The following is a 19676-nucleotide window of genomic DNA, read 5'->3' on the forward strand; positions in this document are numbered from 1 at the left end:
TGCTGGATTTTAACTGGCATCTTATTAAATTTACAAATCCATTTGGGGAAAACTGATAACTTCACATTACTGAATCCTTCCACTCAGGAATATGAGATGTCCAAGGCCACCAAACTGCACAACCCCACAGGGCACCATTAACGTTGGAGTTGTGAATGTTCAGCCTGTGTGGCCATAGACAAAGGGCTGTAGATTTACCCTTCCATTTATTCAGGTTGTCTTTACATGTCTCAGTAAAGCATTGTCGTCTTTGTCACATAAATTTCTTGTTACATTAATTTCTGGGTCATTTATATTTTCACTACTATTGTGAATGGACTCTTTTTATCCTCTGGGTTTTCTCCCATTTTATTGCTAATGTATTGAGTGACTGATTCTTGTTTTTTTATTTTGTAACTGATCACCTTACTGAATATTCTAGTTGATGCCTTTGGATTTTCAAGCTAGAAAATTATATCACGTGCAAATATTATCTTTGATTCCTTTTTTGTGCTATTCATTCCCTTTGTTTAAGAATCACTCAGCTATTCTCTGTCAAATGAGAGTGGTAATCACAGGCATTCACGTCTTGTTCCTGCCCACAACGGGGATGTGTCTTTCACTTTGGGTGTGTTATTGGCTTTTGATAGGAGATACTCAGTTAAGGCAATGTCTTTCTATTCCAAGTTTATTCAGAATTTGGAATTAAGGTTGGATTGTGTTTTTTTGTTGTTGTTGTTGTTTCATTTTCAAGATAATCATATGATATGTCTCATTTGGCCTATTAATGTAAGGAATCATATAAATAGATTTATATTGAACCATTCTTAACTTCTTGAAATAAACCTTATTTGATAAGGTGTATTATCATTTTTTTAATGTTCATTTATTTTTGAAGGAGAGAGAGACAGAGTGTGAGCAGGAGAGGGGCAGAGAGAGAGAAGGAGACACAGAATCTGAAGGAGGCTCCAGGCTCTGAGCTGTCAGCACAGAGCCCAACGAGGGGCTCGAACTCACAAACCGCGAGATCATGACCTGAGCCGAAGTAGGACGCCTAACCGACTGAGCCACCCAGGTGCCCCATTATCATTTTAATATACTTCTGAATTTTATTTGCTATTGCCTTATTTAGGATTTTAAAAAATCTGTGGGCAAGCATGCTGTATTGTGACACTTCCATTAGGCTTGGGACTCAGGGATATGCTGGGTTTGTACAAAGGGTTGGGAAGATTTCCATATTTATCTTTGGTCTGGAACTGTTTAAATAGCATGGGAATTATTTGTTTCTCAAAGGTTTAAAGAAATTTGCTCATAAAACAGTGTGAGCTCTTGACCTTATTTGGTAATGGTTCCTTAATAATTGTGTTGTCTCTTTCCATAGTTTTTTATTTTCTTTCTTCAGTTAACTTTGTGAACTTATATTTTCTTACAAAATTATCAATTTCTCCCAGTTTTAAAGATATTTAGCATAGATAAATACATATCACACATACATAGCATAGCATAATGTCCTCTTATAACTGCAAAATCTCGTAAGTATCTGGTTCTGTCACCCTTCCAAACTTTAATGCCACATTTTCTGTTTTCCCTTTTTTATCTTGATTACTTTTTCCTGAAGTATGTATAATTTACTGGACTTTTGGAAGAAACCGCTCTGGGTTTTATTAATCCCTCTATTGGGTTCTTGTTCCTGAATGTGTTCAGTTTTATTTTAATCTTTATTGCTTTCTTCTTCTTATTTTTCACATTTATTTTGCTGCTTTTTTTCCCTGACTTCTTGAGTTAAATGCTTAGATGGCTAATTTTTATTGTTTCTTTTTAAAATATATAATTAAATTTTCTCTGAGGACAACATAACTGTAATTTTTAATATATATTTTCATTTTTCTTATTTCCTTATATGGAATATACCTTATTTCTAATTTTTTTTCTATTCAAAATTTCTAATTTGAAATTATTAAATCCTTTGTGGGGTGCCTGGGTGGCTCAGTTAGTTGAATGTCAGACTCTTGATTTCGGCTCAGGTCATGATCTCATGGTCTTGGAATCGAGCCCTGCACTGGGCTCCACACTGGGCATGGAGCCTGCTTAAGATTCTCTTTCTCTCTTCTTCTCTCTTCAATAAATAAATAAATAAATAAATAAATAAATAAATAGTAATAGGGACTCCCTATCAATTTGGCTGAAGCCCCCAAACCTGGGAATGAAACCCCACATTCTGAAGTGAAAAGCCAGACCATCTCTATAGGTCTTGCTAAGGAAGAATCTGGAAACCCAGTTTTACCATCTTAACCCCATATCCACCTCAAGTTTATAAAAGGGTTGACAGTGAAGAGTCTGTGGGAGAACATTTCTCTGAGAAAGTTGTTGGAGGCCTTTACCCTTCCCTCACCTGGGAGAGGCTGGGAATGCTTCCCTCTCATCTCCATATGTGTCTCATAGAGTCTGGGAACAGTGGTCTAGGAATGACTGACTACTGGAAAATTCAAAGGCCTGAGGCCAAGGCCATCCACTTGAGGGGGCAGAAAGAAAGAAGACTGCATAGAGAATGAGTCACACTTCTGCCAAGGGATCAAAGATGAATACATTTTCTCATGGACCTACAGTGGGTCACACGGGGAGGCTGGACCTGGGCCATCTTGATAAGGACTTTGCCCCAGAAGTCCACTTGGAGGGTTGATGAACCCAACAAAGATAATGTGAGGGAAAGGGACCTCTAGACAGCCCAGGGATCGGGGTTGGGGTCAGTTGGAATTAGTTGGATATCTAAGTTACCAGACAGAGACAAGTTTTATCTGTCCTGGAGATTATAACTGCAGGGTCCCAGGTGGGGAGATTTCTGTGAAACCCACAAAAGTGCCAGGGAACACAAACACTAACCCTAGCAGCACCAGCCACATCAGATTGTGCAATTGCCCCTGACACTGGCTGCCTCCGGGACCCACCTGAAGGGGTCAGTAGCCCTGGGCTGAGAGGCTAGGGGTGGGGGAGGCAGGAGGAGGGGAAATATGACAGAGGTGCTCTATGCCACCTCCCCTACCAGAGGTGTCCCAGCCCTGACTGGCCAGAGCAAGGAAGGGGAGAAGCTTTAACTGAAGATAGGGCACATTTTCCTTACTGAAAAAGATAAGACAGTTTTTGTGACTAAAGGTGAGGCTTTTCTTGGCTTGTTTGTTTTATCCAAGGATGACTGGAAACGTGGGAACACCAGAGATTTCATCCAAGGATTGGAGAAGAAATAATCTATACAGAACCAATTTGAAGGGATAGCAGGGAGAAAGAATCAACTTCTTTTCAGAAAACAATTCCATACTCTTGAATTTGGTCTATTCAACCAGACAGCTATGGTTTATTAGATTATGATAAGAGAAGATTGTACAATTCCAACTTTCTGGAAACCTTTGGGCTTCTTTCATGGCCTGGTATACCCCCATGTGGTAGACATTTTTCTTGGCTGCTCAGTGTCTGAACCCCCTTTCCATGTTTGGCATTGAGTGTGCTAATGCTTGCTTTCCTGACCTCCCTTGCTGCTAGGGCCTAGATTCAGCCAAGTCAACAGAGCTGCCTTGGATAGGGTCTATTGAGGTAAAGAAGGAAGAACCTTAAAAAATCTACTTCTGGCCATTGATGGTGGCCATACTGAGTTTCCAGGCTGAGTAGGGCCAGCAGCAGTGGCCAAGGCCTATTGCCAACTGCACAAATGGCACATTTGGGACTCAGTGGTGGTAGCTGTGGGGACTTCACAGGGCTGGTCTTACAGCTGAAATCCTGGCTTCTGCTTTGTCTTCCTTTTCCGTGCCTATGTTCCAGTCCTGACTGAAATTCTTCCTGACAATGTGAGTGGGGGAGAGAGACAATCAACATGATAAATAAAGACATTACATATTACATTTGAAAGTGAGAAATGCTGTAAAGAGAAACAAGGCAAAGTAGGGGGAGTGAGGAGGTGAGGTAGGGTGGTCAGGGCCCCATTGAGAAGGTGATACTGAGCAAAGACTTGAAGGAGGTGAGATAGTGTGCCACATGGGTATCTGGGGGCCTGCAAGAGTAAAGATCCTAGGATAGGAGTGCCTGGAGGCTTCAGAGTGCAGCAGAGGCACCCATGTGATAAGTGAGTGAGTGAGGGGGAGAAGTAGGAGGTAAAGTTAAAGAGGTAAGAGAGCCAGTTGCAGTGACCTTGTAAGTGATTATAAAGACCTTGACTTGCTTTGAGTGAAAAATGACAAGCATGGTGGGCTTTGAGCAAAACAGTGCCATGATCTGACTTCCATTTTAGGAGGACCACTCAAGGAGTATGTGGCTGACAGGTTGTAGGGAGACCAGGGTAGAAGGAAGGAGGCTAAATCATAGGTTGTGGCTATGTTCCAAGCAAGAGAAGATGGCAGCTTGGACCTGGGTGGTCTCAATGAAGGTGGAGAGAAGAAATCAGATCTGGAATATTGTGGGAAGGAGAGCAAACATGATCTGTTATAAGAAGTCCAAATCGAGTCTGAGGTCTCTGGCCCAAGTCACCAGAAGATGGAGTTGCCATTTACTGAGAAAGGGAGGGTAGCACAGTCTGGGGGATGATTGGCATGTCCGTTTTGGACTTTAGAAGTTGGAGACTACTCTTAGATATCCAGGTAGAGATGTTGAGTTGGCCATTGGAAATCCAAGCTGGAGGGTCTAGGGATAAGTTTGGGTCTGGATATAAACTTGGGAGCTATTAGCAGCTAGACGGTGTTAACTCTAAATTGAGACCAAAGAGATCAACTCAGTGTGGAGAGTGAGGGAAAAAGGTCCAAGGAGTGGACCCTGGGGCATGTCGGTGGTAATAAGTCAGGGGAGATGAGTCAGAAAAGCAGACTGAGAAGCAGCCTCCCGCAGGGGAAACCTGGATGTGTGGTTTCCTAGAAGTCAGATGAAGGAAGTCTTTCCAAGAGGAGGAAACATTCAAGAGCTATTGGTAAGTCTGGAAGATGACAGAGAATTCACTATTAACCTTCGAGGTGTGAAAGTTATTGGTGAGGTCATATCCTCCCCCAGTACCCAGTACTGTCAAGCTTTTTCCCATAATCTGGTGGGTGTAAATCATATCTCACTTTGCTTTACTCTCCCTTGAGATTTACAAGGCTGTTTTCTTTGAGACTCCAGGCATGAATTAAGTAGGAAGATGGTATCCTGTAGGGTTGATGCTGAAATTGTGGCCACCCCCAAAAGCAACCCTCACTATTCTCATGTGACTATAGGTTTTTCAAGGATCGGATGATGGGGGAAGTTTGAAGGGACTTCTTGTCTGTTTTCAATAACTCTATATGAACCTGAGAAGGTTTTTTTTACTTTACTTGTCTTATCATTCATTGAGTGCCCTCTCAGATTTGGAGAATAAGTTTCTGTCTACCTTAGTCTTTGTGTGTTTGTTTTCATCATTGTATTATCAACAATATGGAGGTGGGTGGGAAAGGGAAGTACTAACCAAGTTCCATTTTAAATGGAAAATCTCACTTAGAAATATTTATTTTTATTATTTTCTTAAGTTTATTTATTTTGTTTTTTTTTTAATTTTTTTTTCAACGTTTATTTATTTTTGGGACAGAGAGAGACAGAGCATGAATGGGGGAGGGGCAGAGAGAGAGGGAGACACAGAATCGGAAACAGGCTCCAGGCTCTGAGCCATCAGCCCAGAGCCTGACGCGGGGCTCAAACTCCTGGACCGCGAGATCGTGACCTGGCTGAAGTCGGACGCTCAACCGACTGCGCCACCCAGGCACCCAAGTTTATTTATTTTGAAAGAGAGAGAGAGCATGCATGCATGCAGTAGGGGAGGGGCAGAGAGAGGGAGAAAGAGAATCCAAGCAGGCTCCCTGCTCAGTGCAGAGCCCATGAGGGGCTTGATCCCATGACCCTGGGATCATGACCTACACTAAAATCAAGAGTCAGAAGCTCAACCGACTGTACCACCCAGGCACCCCAGAAATATTTAAATTTTTTTAAAAAGTTCAAATCACCTCTCTCCAAATTCCTTTGTGTTTCAAGTATCCACCTCATAGACCCACCCCTACTTGCTTAACTCCTGAGAGATTTTTGACTTTCATGAGTATGATCGTTAATTTTATGTATCAACATGACTGGGCCATGAGGTGCCCAGGTATTTGGTCAAACATTATTCTGGGTGTTTCTGAGATGGTGTTTTTCAATGAAATTAACATTTAAATCACTATACTGGCCTTTTTCCTTCTGCCGTCTTGGAGCCTGTGGAGGCCTCCTGGGAACAGGACTCTTAAAACAACAAATATGTCTGGAAGGCTGTAGTCCGAGACCATTTTTTCTGGCTATAAGCAGGGTCTCTGGAACCAGAGGGAGCACATAACTTTTCTTAAAATTGAAGGTGTTTATACTCGAGATGACACTGAACTCTGTCTAGGCAAGAGATGTGCTTATGGGTACAAAGCAAAAAACAACACAGTGACTCCTTGTGGCAGAATGAACAAAACCAGAGTAAGCTGGGGAAAAATAACTCCTGCTCATGGAAACAGTGTCATGGTTCATGCCAAATTCCAAAGCAACTTTCCTGCTAAATCCATTGGCCACAGAACCCATATGATGCTGTACTTCTCAAGGATTTAAACCTGCTGGAAAGTAAATAAATAAAGATGCAGAAAAATAAATAAATAAATCACTGGACTGAGTAAAGCAAATTGCTCTCCCTATTGTGGTGGGCCTCATCCAATCAGTTGAAGGCCTGGATAGAATAAAAAGTTGACCTTCCCCTGCACAAGAGAGAATTCTCCTGCTATAGGGCCTTTGAACTGGAACATCAGCTCATCCTAGTTCTAGAGCAGTGAGCTGGCCTTGGAATTCAAACTGGGACATCAGCTCTGCAGATTTTAGACTTGGCAGCCTCCATCATATCCATCCTTCTGGTTCTGTTTCTCTGGGGAACCCTAACTACTACAAAGAGGAGAATAGAAGAGACCCAAGAGCTTGCCAATGCAGGCACTGCCAAGTGACCTAGATGCTACAGGGCTCCTTGAGGTGCCTGGCACGGGAGGAGTATCCATCTTGGCCTCTCAGGGCCTCTATTTCCCTATGTCATCAATGAGGAGTTGGACTGGATGATCCGTGAGGCTCTTTGATTCTAACATTCTGGGGGCTCCGGGATGCCAAGTCACTGAGAAGTGAGGAGAACCATGCCTCACACCATTTCCCACCTACCAGATCAGCAATGGGCAGCACCCCCCCCAAAAAAAAAAAAACAGATAACAGTGGATGTTGGCAAGGATGTGGAGAAATAGGCAGGAGAAGGCTTTTTAAGCAGAGGGAAGAGCAGGAACAAAGACATAGTGGGGGAAATTACTCCTTATATTCAGGCAAGGCAAGATGGTTTGGGGTAATAGGATCACTAGGTATGTAGAGGGAGAGATCTTAATGTGTGAGCAGTACTTTGAGGTTTCTAAAGCCTTTTCACACCTTCCTCTTAACCATACTGTGAGATCAACATTTTATGCTTATTTTACAGGAAAGGAAACTGAGGCTGAAAGGGCAGAAGCTACTTCTCTAGGGTCAGACAGCTGGAAATCAGCAGGGCTGAGATTTAAACCCAAAACCACAGAGCCTTTGAGGCCGTATGACTGAGCATATTTAGTCACCTATTTTGCATTATCCTGATGACAAATGAGTATGTAATTCATTAGACCAGCCATACAGTCATTCTGATTCTACTGTCAAAGTGGGGGAAAAACAAATCCATCATTTCTTGATGTGAGGTGTTTTTATTTTGATTCCCCCTCCTGCTCACCCCCTGCAGAGCCTGGGGAGGAGACAAAATTCGATTCTAACAGCCTGTGTACATTCGTGCCCACGTCCGCCTGCATGTGCACAAGGTGAAGGAGAGATTATAACTTTATTCTCGCTTGGGGGCAACTGGTTATGTCTGGAAACATTTGAACACCCCATAAAGCTCATTTCTTTTGCAAATGAGTCCGATAACACAGAACACTTCAAAGTGAAATTCCGTTGGGCTTTCCATCTGGCTGGCCTCTGGGGGCATGCGTCGCGCGTTGCCTTTGTTAACCAGGTCCTGGGAGTTGGAATTTTATGCTGAAATACAAATAACTGTGCGGATTCAGGGAACAAAGCCAAGATATGATCTCAACTGCATTTGGAGTGCAATGCCCCATCTCCCACTAATGCTCTCCATCTTCCGCACGAGAGCAAAAAATATTTTCTAGCTGCCAGCAGCTGTGCTTTTTCATGCCCTGCACCTAGGAAGGCAGGCATAGTTGAGTCATGGCTTATCACCCTGTCTCTGATTGCCATGTGCTCGTCGATAAGACACTTGTCAGTGTGGGCCTTACTCCTCCATGCGTGTGCTTCCAGAGCCTCCCACCTGCCCCAGAACATTTCCCGGGTACATTCTGTGGAGGGGATTGCTCAACCTCTATTCCACCCTCCTACCTGGAGAGCTTGGACAGCTCAAGGCCGCATTTCCTACACCTGTCATGGTGAGACTTGTGGATGTGAAGTAGGTGCCATCCTTTCGGTGCACTCTTGTGAGTTTTGGAAGCCAGAGGGAGGAAGATCCATTTTGCTACCTGCTGCTTGCTGGAAGCACACAGTCTCCCTGCAGCCATGTTCCCTGTCTATTATTCTCCTGTTGTCTGGTCTCTAGAGCCTTTGCAGCAATAGTGGTAGTTTTAGCTTTTTTATGCAAGCAGAGTCCCACTGGTGTTCTCAGAGGCATTTATAACCCCTGGGATTCAGTTCTGTGTTGTCTTCTGTGTTGTCCTGAGGGTTCTTCCTGGAGACCAGCTTGGAGCCTACTTCTGTAGTCATGACAATGACGGGGTAAGCACCCTGTGCTCTGGGGCAAATCCCTTCCCTTCAGGAGTGCCTGGAGTGGTCATGTCTCCTGCACTGAACCTGCTTCACATACCTCTAGCCTGGTTTTGATAGGAAACTTGGTCCCCTCCTGAATATTTCTCAAGATTTTTATGTGAGGGATGGGGAATTCACATGTCCGTGCTTTTGCCTGCCATCTCTGGTTCCAAACTTAGATAATAGCTTTCACTTGCCCACCTCTGGTTACTTCTTCACTATGTTAGAACCATCAGGAGGTGTGTGTGTGTGTGTGTGTGTGTGTGTGTGTGTGTGGAGAGAGAGAGAGAGAGAGAGAGAGAGAGGGAGAGAGGGAGGGAGAGAGAGAGATTTCAAAATCTGTAACGTAAACTGGCAGGCTGAAGATCCAGGGATGAGTTGTAATTTGAATCTGGAGGTAGTCTGCTGGCAGAATTCCCTCTTCTCTCAGGGGAAGTCAGTTTTCTTCTTAAGATCTTCAGCTGATTGGATGAGGCCCACCCATATTATGGAGGGTAATCTGTTCCACTCAAAGTCTAGTGATTTAAATGTTAGCCTCATCTACAAAATACTTCATGGCAACATGTTTGATCTAAGTACTGTGGCTCACCCAAGTTGACACATAAAGTCAACCATCACACCATGTCTCCATAATTTTCCAGCACTCTTTGGACAACTCCAGTCTCCTATACCCCATCTCTATCATTCCCCAAAGTACCACTAACATAAAAATTGAAATGCCATCACAGAACAAGAAACAACTTAAAATTACCTGCCAGATGTTACTGATGCTCAAGTTCATTGACCATCCTTGCCACAGAGAGGCCCTTTCAAGCCATCTCTCTCCTTGACTTATACCCACTGTCTTATTGATGAGACCCACTTCTCCCGACTTAGTCCTTCCCTCCTCTCCACACCCTCAATAAATTAGAAATTCCTATTGCTTTCTAATATAGAGAAATTTTGTTCCCTTAGTCTCAACTTTTTCATTTTGGATAATGCTCTGGGCTTTACTTTTCATAAGCCAAAAACTTAGTACCATGTCCCCTAGGCAAGAGGAATCTACTTAGTAGGACACCTAGTAACAATTTAGGAATACAAAAATGGACATAATCTCTGTAATTACCAGTTTCCTTCATCATTCCACCATCTCAGCCATGCCCAAGCTCAGAATACCTATGCTTCCCTCCACTACCTACAGCCTCAAGGAGCAGAAAGCAATGTTTTAGACTGTCTCTGCTCATTTTGGCCAAAGCCAACACTGGGATTTATTCTCTTATATTTGTGCTTTTTTTTTTTTTCTGTTTTCTTTCCAAAATCTCTAGAAAAGTTTTTGTTCACAATCTCTTTCTTAAAGTGTGGTTAGGAGGAAGCAAAAGCACAACATATAGTTCTGATATTGGATCCTGCTCCAGCTGGTTATAAATATACACACCAAGTGATACCTAGCTACCTAGCACAGACTCCCTGACACACTAGGGGACTTATAAGGTATCAGCGACACAGGGGCACATGTTTGGGTCCCCTCCACCTTGTCTGGCTCATCGGGAGAGGGATCCTGTGTCAGGCTGAGCTCAGCCCAGATAATCTGGGCATCTCCGTCAGGTCCTCTGTGGCTGAAGAGTAGTCCTGTGCTGGGGCTTTTGTGACCCAACAAGAAGAATGGGGTCCTTGCCTGTGCTCCTCGCTGCCTCTGGTTCATCTGTGATCTAAGTCCTTCCTGGGTCTAGCCCAGTGAGAGAGGGTGACCTCTGCTGCTGCTATTGGCCCACCCTTCCGCCTGCCCCACCCCCAGTCCTGTCTGGGGGCCAGGGCATGGATATGCACGGAGAAGTCCTCCTAAAGCCTGTCCAGAGCACACTGGGTGGGTACAAAGCATGGGCAGCACTGACCCGCCCTCTGGAGCCTTCCTGGCCTCTCTCCTCTCTCCCTCTACGTCTCTGAGCTTGGGGAGGAGGGAATGCCAGAGCTGGCTGAGTTTTCCTGCCCCAGAACTGCTCATTTCTACCTCTCTCTCCCGTCTTATCACAGCTTCTCCACCACCAAGGTCTGCCAAGGAACCTTCCTACCCACAACCACAAACCCTCGAGTCTGCTACCCTCCTTTCCCGCTCTCTTTCTTTTCCTTTCCCTCTCCTCCTACTCCACCAGCTTCCCCATGAGCACTGTTGCCCACTTTGGGCCCTGCTTTCCCTGGCTGGCAGCATCCACACCATGGCTCATGCTGTCCAGAGACACGGGTCCTGGTTGCATGGGGTTTCTTTGAGCTGAGGGCTCCTAATGAGTCACAGCTGTCCTCTGTGCTTCTGCCACCCCTGCTCCTGCAGCAGAATACTGGGTGTATTCAGTGGACCCTGGGGCCTTTCAGGGGAACCTGACACAGGACCTTGTTGCTCTCCAGGCTCCGGAACCTTGAATGCCAGAGACTGACTTCAAGATGGGGAATCCTATCCCCCGAAGCCTTCCAACACGTGCCACCTGGGCTCCCACTGCTCATTCTGGAGTCCTCTAAAGTCCTCTAACACCTCCCTGCCTCCCTCCCCCCGCCAGTGTCCTGTGAGAGCCCCTTGCTCCTACATACAGCCTGAGCTTTTCGGGGGGCTCCAGCAGCCCCCACTCTGGGCAGCCCGACCAGCAGCCTCTGCTCCACCACCCTCAGGACAGCCCCCTGGCAGGCCCCCTCCGGCTCCCATCTGCCCAAGTTTCTTCCTCCTTTGCAGGGCTGGGCAGGAATGTGGGTGGCTCATGCCCCGGCTGGGAGCGAGGGAGTAATCAGGTAGTCGAGTTGTCTGTAGGACGCAACTCCAGGGGAGGTCCTGCGGGGCGGAGGGCCAGAGTGCCAGCAGGTGGTGCCAGCAGAGTGGCGAGCAGGCAGAGCGCTGCTCTGTGCACTCCACTCCACTCTCTGACGTCCTGTACACACTCTCTTCTTGCATCTCAGCATTCCAGCCCTGACAGCTGTCATGGTAGTATGTTGACTTACAATTGGGATTCAGTAGCCGACACTGCCGGTGGATGTGCGCAGTGGAGTCTGACCTTGCCCACGCCTGCTGCACTTCATGCAGTGTCCTTGACACAGGCACCCTCAAAGTAGGAAGGACCCCGCTGTTACCCCCAGCACCTCGGGGGGTTTCTCTAGATGTCCTCCTGCTACTGACACCACCCCCCACCCCCACCATCTGTCTTATAGTCCACAGGGACCAACTCCTATCTGATGTCTGACTTCACTCAGCCTCTGACCATCAAAGCCATAAATGTTGAGTGCTCTCAGAGACAGAATGGATGGTAAGAAGAGGCCTGGCCTTCTGGTACTTTCTCCTTGAGAGGCTGGGGTGAAAGGGCACAGGTCGAGAGTCCAGCAGACCTGGGTTTGAATCCTGGCTGCAGCACTTGGAATCATGTGGTTACACTCTTCTGCCTGGGCCTCAGCTGCCTAATCTCAAAGTAGGTGGCCAACTCCCACATGACAGGGCAGTTTTGTGGATATAATGGGAGGGGCTTTAAGGAGGACTCCATTGTGGGGCGCCCAGGTGGCTCGGTCAGTTAAGCGTCCCACTTCAGCTCAGGTCATGATTTCAGTTTGTGAGATCGAGCCCCTCGTCTGGCTCTCTGCTGTCAGCATGGGGCCTGCTTCGGATCCTCTGTTCCCCTCTCTCTCTGTCCCTACCCCGCTCATGCTCTCTTTCTCTCTCTCAAAAATAAATAAACATTAAAAAAAAAAAAAAGGAGGACTCCATTGTACATGTCCACATCCTGGACCCACAGAAGCACACAGCACCAGATGTAATGAGACAACGCATATAGCAACCACTTGGCATGTAGTAGGCATTTCAACACTAAGTGGGAAAAGGCTGTGAGGCAGAAAGAACCACACCAGGCACCCAGGTCCCCCATGCCCAGGCCAGAGCTCATTCCTCTGCCTGGCCCTGTGTGCCTTGACAATGTCAGCATTTACCAAATGGTAGACAGCAGACATCACATCAAGTGCGTGCTGATCCAAGATATTCCCCACCCACCCATGGACAAGCATCTTCTTGGTCTGTTTCTTGGCCCACGGAGTCTCCTTATTCCTTAGCTCCTCCTAAATGGCCTGGATTCGAGGCCTCTGCAGATAATAGTACATTCCCTGTGCTTCCTGAGCTCTGTGCTCCTGACAGTCCTGCTCTGCCTTGAGGCTTGAAGAGGAAGCCCCAAGAGGCCACATGGTGGGGCAAGGAGAGGAGCAGGTCAGGCCAGACCCAAAGCTGCTGCTCTCACTTTGCCTCTGACCAGATGTGGGACCTGAGCCAAGTCATAGCTCATGCCTCGGTTTCCCGTCTGCCACTGGAAAGGTTATAGGTCTCAAATACCAGCCTATGGGGTATTTGGCCCCCTTGCCTCCTGGACACAAATAGAGAAAACTTGCCTGGGTCCTCAGGAGTCCTGCTTATATTAACACACCAAAGTTATCGAAATATCGGTCTTGTGACAGCTCCTGTTAGCATGGCCTTTGCTTCACTGTCCCTCCATTTGTCACAGTCCCACTTAGCATGCTTGGTCCAAACTGCCTCATGAAAACCTAATTCCCAGGACAAGGAGGTGTAGTTGAGCAGAAACCCATGTGAAAAGACTGAGGTATGTGACTTGACTATGGGTGTGGGTTCAGTGAGAGTGGTGCCACTCATGACATCCTCAAAGCTCGGGTCTCTAAATCCTGGCTCCCCTGGCCATCAGTGTGGACATTTACATGCTCATGCAGAACCATCCTGCCTTTTCCAGCCATGCTACAATGTGAATTCAGGACTTCTGGCCGTCCCTACCTACCTTATTAGCTCAAGAGACACTATTAAGCTATGAAATTACTTTATAATTAGAAATAACAAAGACCTATAGATGCACTGTAATGTAACCCACAAAAGGAGCCATGTGCATTTCGTGGGTCTCCAGCCTTAAAACAAACAACTCTTTCCCCGTTGCTTTGATGCAACCATTTTACTTTCCAACAGCTGCTTTGACGTATGAGGAACTTTCCGGCAGGTCAAAGCTAAGCTGAATGGTTTTCAGGCACAGAGGACGAAAAGGATGCAAAATGTGGAGGGGGTGATCAGAGGTCCCCAGAAGCTGGCCATATCATCTGGCTCTGTAGTTTGGGGGACATAGTAAGAAAAAGGGAGGTGTCTCCTATAAAGCCTGGGCATTGGAACTTTCTCCAGCCCTGACAGGATCATTTTGCTTTTTCATAATCAGCCTGCCAGAGGTGGGTTCAGAGACTGTGGGAATGGGAAATGAGCTTAGAGTCATTGGGTCCAACTTACTCATTTTAGAAACTGAGGTGCAGAGAAGAGAGAAACTTGGCTTCGAGTGTCAGTATCCGAAGGCTTCCCAACTTCAGACCAGCTTGACACCAAAGCCCTCCTAGAACATGCTCCTTGTCCTACATTTCTCTCCTTGGTAGTAACTTTGTGCTCCTCCCTAAAAGAGAAAACTCTCTCTCACACTGCCAGGTCCAGGGTCATTGAAAGACAATGCAGTGACCCTCTGCCAACAGCCAGCACCTCTCTCATTACAGCACCCAGCTCTGGCTTTTGATAAAGGAGGTAAAACCCAGGAAGGTAGCATCATTTGTCCCGACGATGTCATGAATATGATGAGCCTCGTAAAGGAAACCAAAGGGCTCTTTCTGACAACTTTTTCTTTCTTCTTCCCCTCCTTCTTTGTTCTGTTTCTTTCCTTCTTTCTCTCTCATTTAAAAAAAAAAAGTTTAAAAACACATTTCAAAAATATTCATTCTCAAGAATTGCCCAAGACATCTGGATCTTTTAAAAAGTTATTACCATTTCAATAAATGGGATGTATTTAAAATATTTAAAATGAGATTCCATTTTAAGATCAGTAATTCATTAAGTCGTCTTTAAGATCATTTCTATATTATGATATTTTTAGCCAAGGTAAATTTCTAAGTTTAGTTGTAATCATTTCCATATGATTCTCCATAATTAAATACACTTGATGCTTTCGAAAGCCTTAGTAAATATCTCTGAAGATACTTGCCCCTTTTTGTTTTCTAAGTGTAGCGTATATCCAGCAAACATCTGGCAAAGACTGTGTGTACATTTATGGAGGCAAATAAAGCTTGGATGACACCTCTGAGAGGCTCACTAGCTAAAGGGGGTACAGACAGGTGAAAAAAAAAAGGAGGAACCAGGTATGGCAGGTGCTGCAAAGAGGGCACAGGGGAGCAAACAGAGGCAGGTGAATTCCTCTGGCAGGGAGCAGGAGTGCAGCAGGAAGAAAGGGGCAGAGATCCACATGGAGCTTGGCCTGAATCTTGAAACAGACAGGAGTCAGGAAAGGGCAGCTTGGGCAGCAGGAGCACGATGGAAGGCCTAGTGGTGTTGAAGAATGCCGTATGTCTGGGAAACAGCATGTGGTTCCTTCACGGGACTGGAGCATGAGGCAGAGAGAGAGAGGCAGGGAAGGGGACGAGGAATGAGGAGCAAGGAAACTGAGACACTATTGTTGCACAACTGAGCTGACACTGGAGTCCAGAACTCAGACTCTCCAGCTTTTCTGCCTCTTTAAAAATCCAAAAGTCCACGGGGCGCCTGGGTGGCTCAGTCGGTTAAGCGTCCGACTTCGGCTCAGGTCACGATCTCGCGGTCCGTGAGTTCGAGCCCCGCGTCGGGCTCTGGGCTGATGGCTCAGAGCCTGGAGCCTGCTTCCGATTCTGTGTCTCCCTCTCTCTCTGACTCTCCCCCGTTCATGCTCTGTCTCTCTCTGTCCCAAACATAAATAAACGTTAAAAAAAAAAAAATTTTTTTTAAAAATAAAAAATAAAAAAAAAAATCCAAAAGTCCTGATCAAGCTACACCCCACTCCCCTGTGATCTGCACCCACAGGGGTTCCCAAGGAGCAGAAAGTTAGGGCATGCAGTACTAACCCCCCCCCCCCCCCCGCCAGCTCCCAGCTGGTGAGAACAGCCTTCACAGAGCCCATCTCCTCTCTGGGCTGCAGTGATCATGTCTGAATGGTGTAGGGCTGGACTAGCCTCTCCCCAAACCTCTCAGCTCTGAGTCTCGGCTCCAGGATTCAAAAGGCAAGCAAAACAAAAACTTTATGCTCTGTGGGCTGAGCAGGTGGCCGGTTTGCCAGCCAGCTGCCCGACCTGGCATCAGTGAGTGGCTTGTCCCGCACTAGTGCTTGGCACCGGTCAGGAGGGTTTGGGAAGAGGCTCCGGCAGACTGGCATGCCTGGCCTCCCAGATGACTTCCCAGCCCGAGTCCCAGTGGGAAGCCAACAGAGGCGGGTGGCTGGGGTGGGCAGCCCAAAAGGCAGAGCAGGTGGCCCTGGCACAGCAGGTTTGGGCAAGTCATGCCTGACTGGGGACTGTCAGGCTGCTAGAGCAAAAGAGGGGAACACAGGCATGGATGTGCTCAGTGCACAAAGGGTAGTTGGGGGTCTGGGGGTGTTGGATCAGACAGGCTCTGCAGAGGCCTGGGATTGCTGCCTGCAGACTGGACACGGAGCGTCCGAGGCCTTAGCCAATCCCCAAGTCAGGTGCCAAGCCCTGTAGTGTGGAGGGGAGGCTGGCCCAGCACAAAGGAGGGGAGGGGATGGGAGACGGAAAGCTCACCCACCTGAGGACAAGGAGGGTGGTGCATGGAGAAGACAAGCCCTGAATGGGAAGGGAGAGGATCAAGGGTCACACCTGCCACTGACTCCCTGAGTGACCCCTCCTCTCTGGGCCCCACTCTCCAAAGAAATGTGATGGGGTTACTGTTACCAGTTCTACCTTACCCACTGAAGTCTTATGAGAAGACAGAATCATGAGCCAGATAATGGATATGAAAAGACTCATCCAGCCCTTGGCCTCACTGAATCCAGTCCAAGGCCAGGCCACAATCTCTGTGACAGGATTTCATGGTGGCAATACTTGGGGAGGGGTGTGTGTGGCAGTGGTAGCCTATCTCGAAGCTACATTTACATACCACTTATAAGGAAGCATCGTGAAAGTCTTTTAAACTGGGCAATAAAGAATACTGGATGTCCTTGTAGAAACTTCTAGATAATTCTTATCTGGTCCTTCTAGATGACCTTTTCTTTTGGTTAATCTGCTCCTGTCATTGTTTTCAAGCTGTTTTGCGACTTTATAAATTGTAGAAAATGGATAGCAATGTGGTGATTCCTGCCCATAGAAACGTAAATGAATTTTGTCCATTGGAGTTACAATGATTATTGTTCTGTGGATATTGACTACTTTTGTAGCTATTTTAACATTCCACACGTGCAATTCCGTGACTCCTCCTTTGAACAGGTTGTAACAGTGTACAGAGTACCTCATGAACTAGTGAGTGAAATACAGTATTTGACACATGTTCCTTTTATATCTGTATGAGAATCATTGTATTAGTTTCCTGTTGCTGTGTAACAAATTCCCACAGCTATTGGGCTCACAGTTCTGTAGGTTGGACTTCTGTACAGAGAAAGGCTAGACTCGCTGCTCTGGGTCTCATGGAATCAAGGTATCAGACAGGCTGCATTCCTTTCTGGAGGCTCTGGGAAACGAATCACTTCCGAGCTCATTCAGGTTGTTGGCCAACTTCAGCTCTTTGAGGTGGTAAGACTGAGACCCCTGTTTTCTCTCTAGCTATCACCTGGGGACTGCTGTCAGCAACTGGAGACCACGTCTCTTACTGGCAATTCACAACATAGCAGTGTGCTTTCTTCCAGGCCGGCAGGAGCGTGTCTCTCTGGGTTGTTTCTGTACGACCACCCAGAGAAAATGCTCTGCTTTTAAAGAGATCTCCTGATGGAAGTCAGGACCACCCAGAATGAGCTCCCTTTTGCCGCATAACGTTACGTGATCACAGGAGTGGTATCATATGTAAAGTTTCCACCCACACTCAAAGGGGAGGGGATTATACAAGAGTGAGGGTGACTGAGGGTCATCTTGGAATTCTGGCTGTCACAGATGATTTTACCTAACAAAAAAAAATGCTTTAACATAACTTACGAAAACTGAGAGACCATCAAAGAATGGGAAGGGGCTGGTAGAGATTATGAGGATGCCAAAACTCTCCTCTACAGACCATTGTTTGGTATTGCCACTGACCTAAGCCTTGACCCACTTTGAGGCCAGCACATCAGTAATGTTGAGTTTGGCTATCTGTCTCCCCAACCAGACCAGGAACTCCTCCAAAACCAGAAACTAGTCCTACTCAGGTCTTACCTAATCTGCTGCCCATAAAGTAAGTCCTAGTGAGTGATTTGGTGTCAGAGTATAAGAGGTTTTCCTCCCTATCTTGATTCTCCCGTTTGCTGGTTTAAAAACAGAATACCCACCAACACACAAACACTTCTTGGGCCTGGGGTAGAGTACAGTGGAGAAAGGGATGCCTAGAGACTCCAGTGTTGGTTAAATGGGAACCAGGGACTCACAAGGGCCATCAGACATGTACCCTGAGGGTCAGAAGATGGGACAGGAGTGGTTCTGATTCCCACTTGCTGGGAAGGTTCAACTTCAAGGCAGGCAGAGAACGAGACAGAATCACTGAGTGTTCCATCTGGTCTGTCTCCGTGTCCTGCACCCCATCCTCCTCTACTGGAGGAAACTTCAGAAACCCAGAGCTCCACCAGCTCCTCCCTGCCACCCCACTCCCAGAAAGCCCATTCCATCTTTGCCTCTGGGCTCTAGTGGCACACACTTTGCCTGTGCTTCCTCCTTCCTAACCTCCACAAAAGGACTTCTTTTTGTTCTTTAACATTCAACTCAAATATCAAGTCTTCTGGGAAACCTCGAGGCATCACAGCAGTGCAAAGAAAATGGGCCTGGAAATTAGTTAGAATTTTGCTTCCAAGCTGCGTGGGCTTGGGAAAATTACATAAGCTCTCTGAACCCCTGTCTCACCTGTAAAATGAGTATAATGCAATGTTTATTTTTTTTTAACGTTTTATTTATTTTTGAGGCAGGGAGAGATAGAGCATGAACAGGGGAGGGTCAGAGAGAGGGAGACACAGAATCCAAAACAGGCTCCAGGCTCTGAGCTGTCAGCACAGAGCCTGGTGCAGGGCTCGAACTCACGGACCGCGAGATCATGACCTGAGCCGAAGTCGGCCACTTAACCGACTGAGCCACCCAGGCGCCCCTACGATGCAATATTTAATGATAAAGCATATCTTGGTGACTAATCACAGAATAATAATAGAATAGCGATTATGTATCTCATGCTTGCCATGTGCGGGATGCAGCGCTAAGTGCTTTACGTGCATTTTTCATTTAATCTCCTAACAACTCAGTAAAGGAAGTTCTACTATTTTCTTTTGCAGATAAGGAAACTGAGGTTAGAGAGGTTGAACCCTAACTCCAGAGCTCAGGCTCTTGATTATTATGCCATATTGCCTCCTACAAGGTACTCAAGAAATTGTCATCCCCTTTCCCCTCTCTGTTCCTCACCATGTTCACGCCTAGACTATCAAAATTGTTTACTACTTCCTGTGTCCTCACAGCCTTTGTATATCCAGTGCCTCTGTAATACCATGGAGGAGACAGTATTAGTTTTTTTCATATGTTTCTGTCTCCTCCAGCCCCTAGCATTGCACGTGGCATAGAGCAGGCATAGACTACCTGCTATTGAAGTGAATTAATGAATCATCTTGAGTCTTTTTAGGAAGTGACCGGGGTATAATTTATATAATAAAATGCTTATGAACCATGCATAAATGAAAAAGAGAGAAGACTGCCCATTCCACTCCGTTCCCCTTCCCTCATGCTATCTCAGCTGAAGCAATGGGCCCTGCAGGGACCCAGCAGCAGATAGATAAAAACATCAAGGCCTGTTCCAGCTTCACACCAGACCCTGGAATTTAATTTAACTCGTACAGACA

Source organism: Lynx rufus, unplaced genomic scaffold (genome assembly GCF_022079265.1).
Source record: "Lynx rufus isolate CCGP_SWC_20201006 ecotype Redwood Valley unplaced genomic scaffold, mLynRuf1.p SCAF_10, whole genome shotgun sequence".
Taxonomy (NCBI): domain Eukaryota; kingdom Metazoa; phylum Chordata; class Mammalia; order Carnivora; family Felidae; genus Lynx; species Lynx rufus.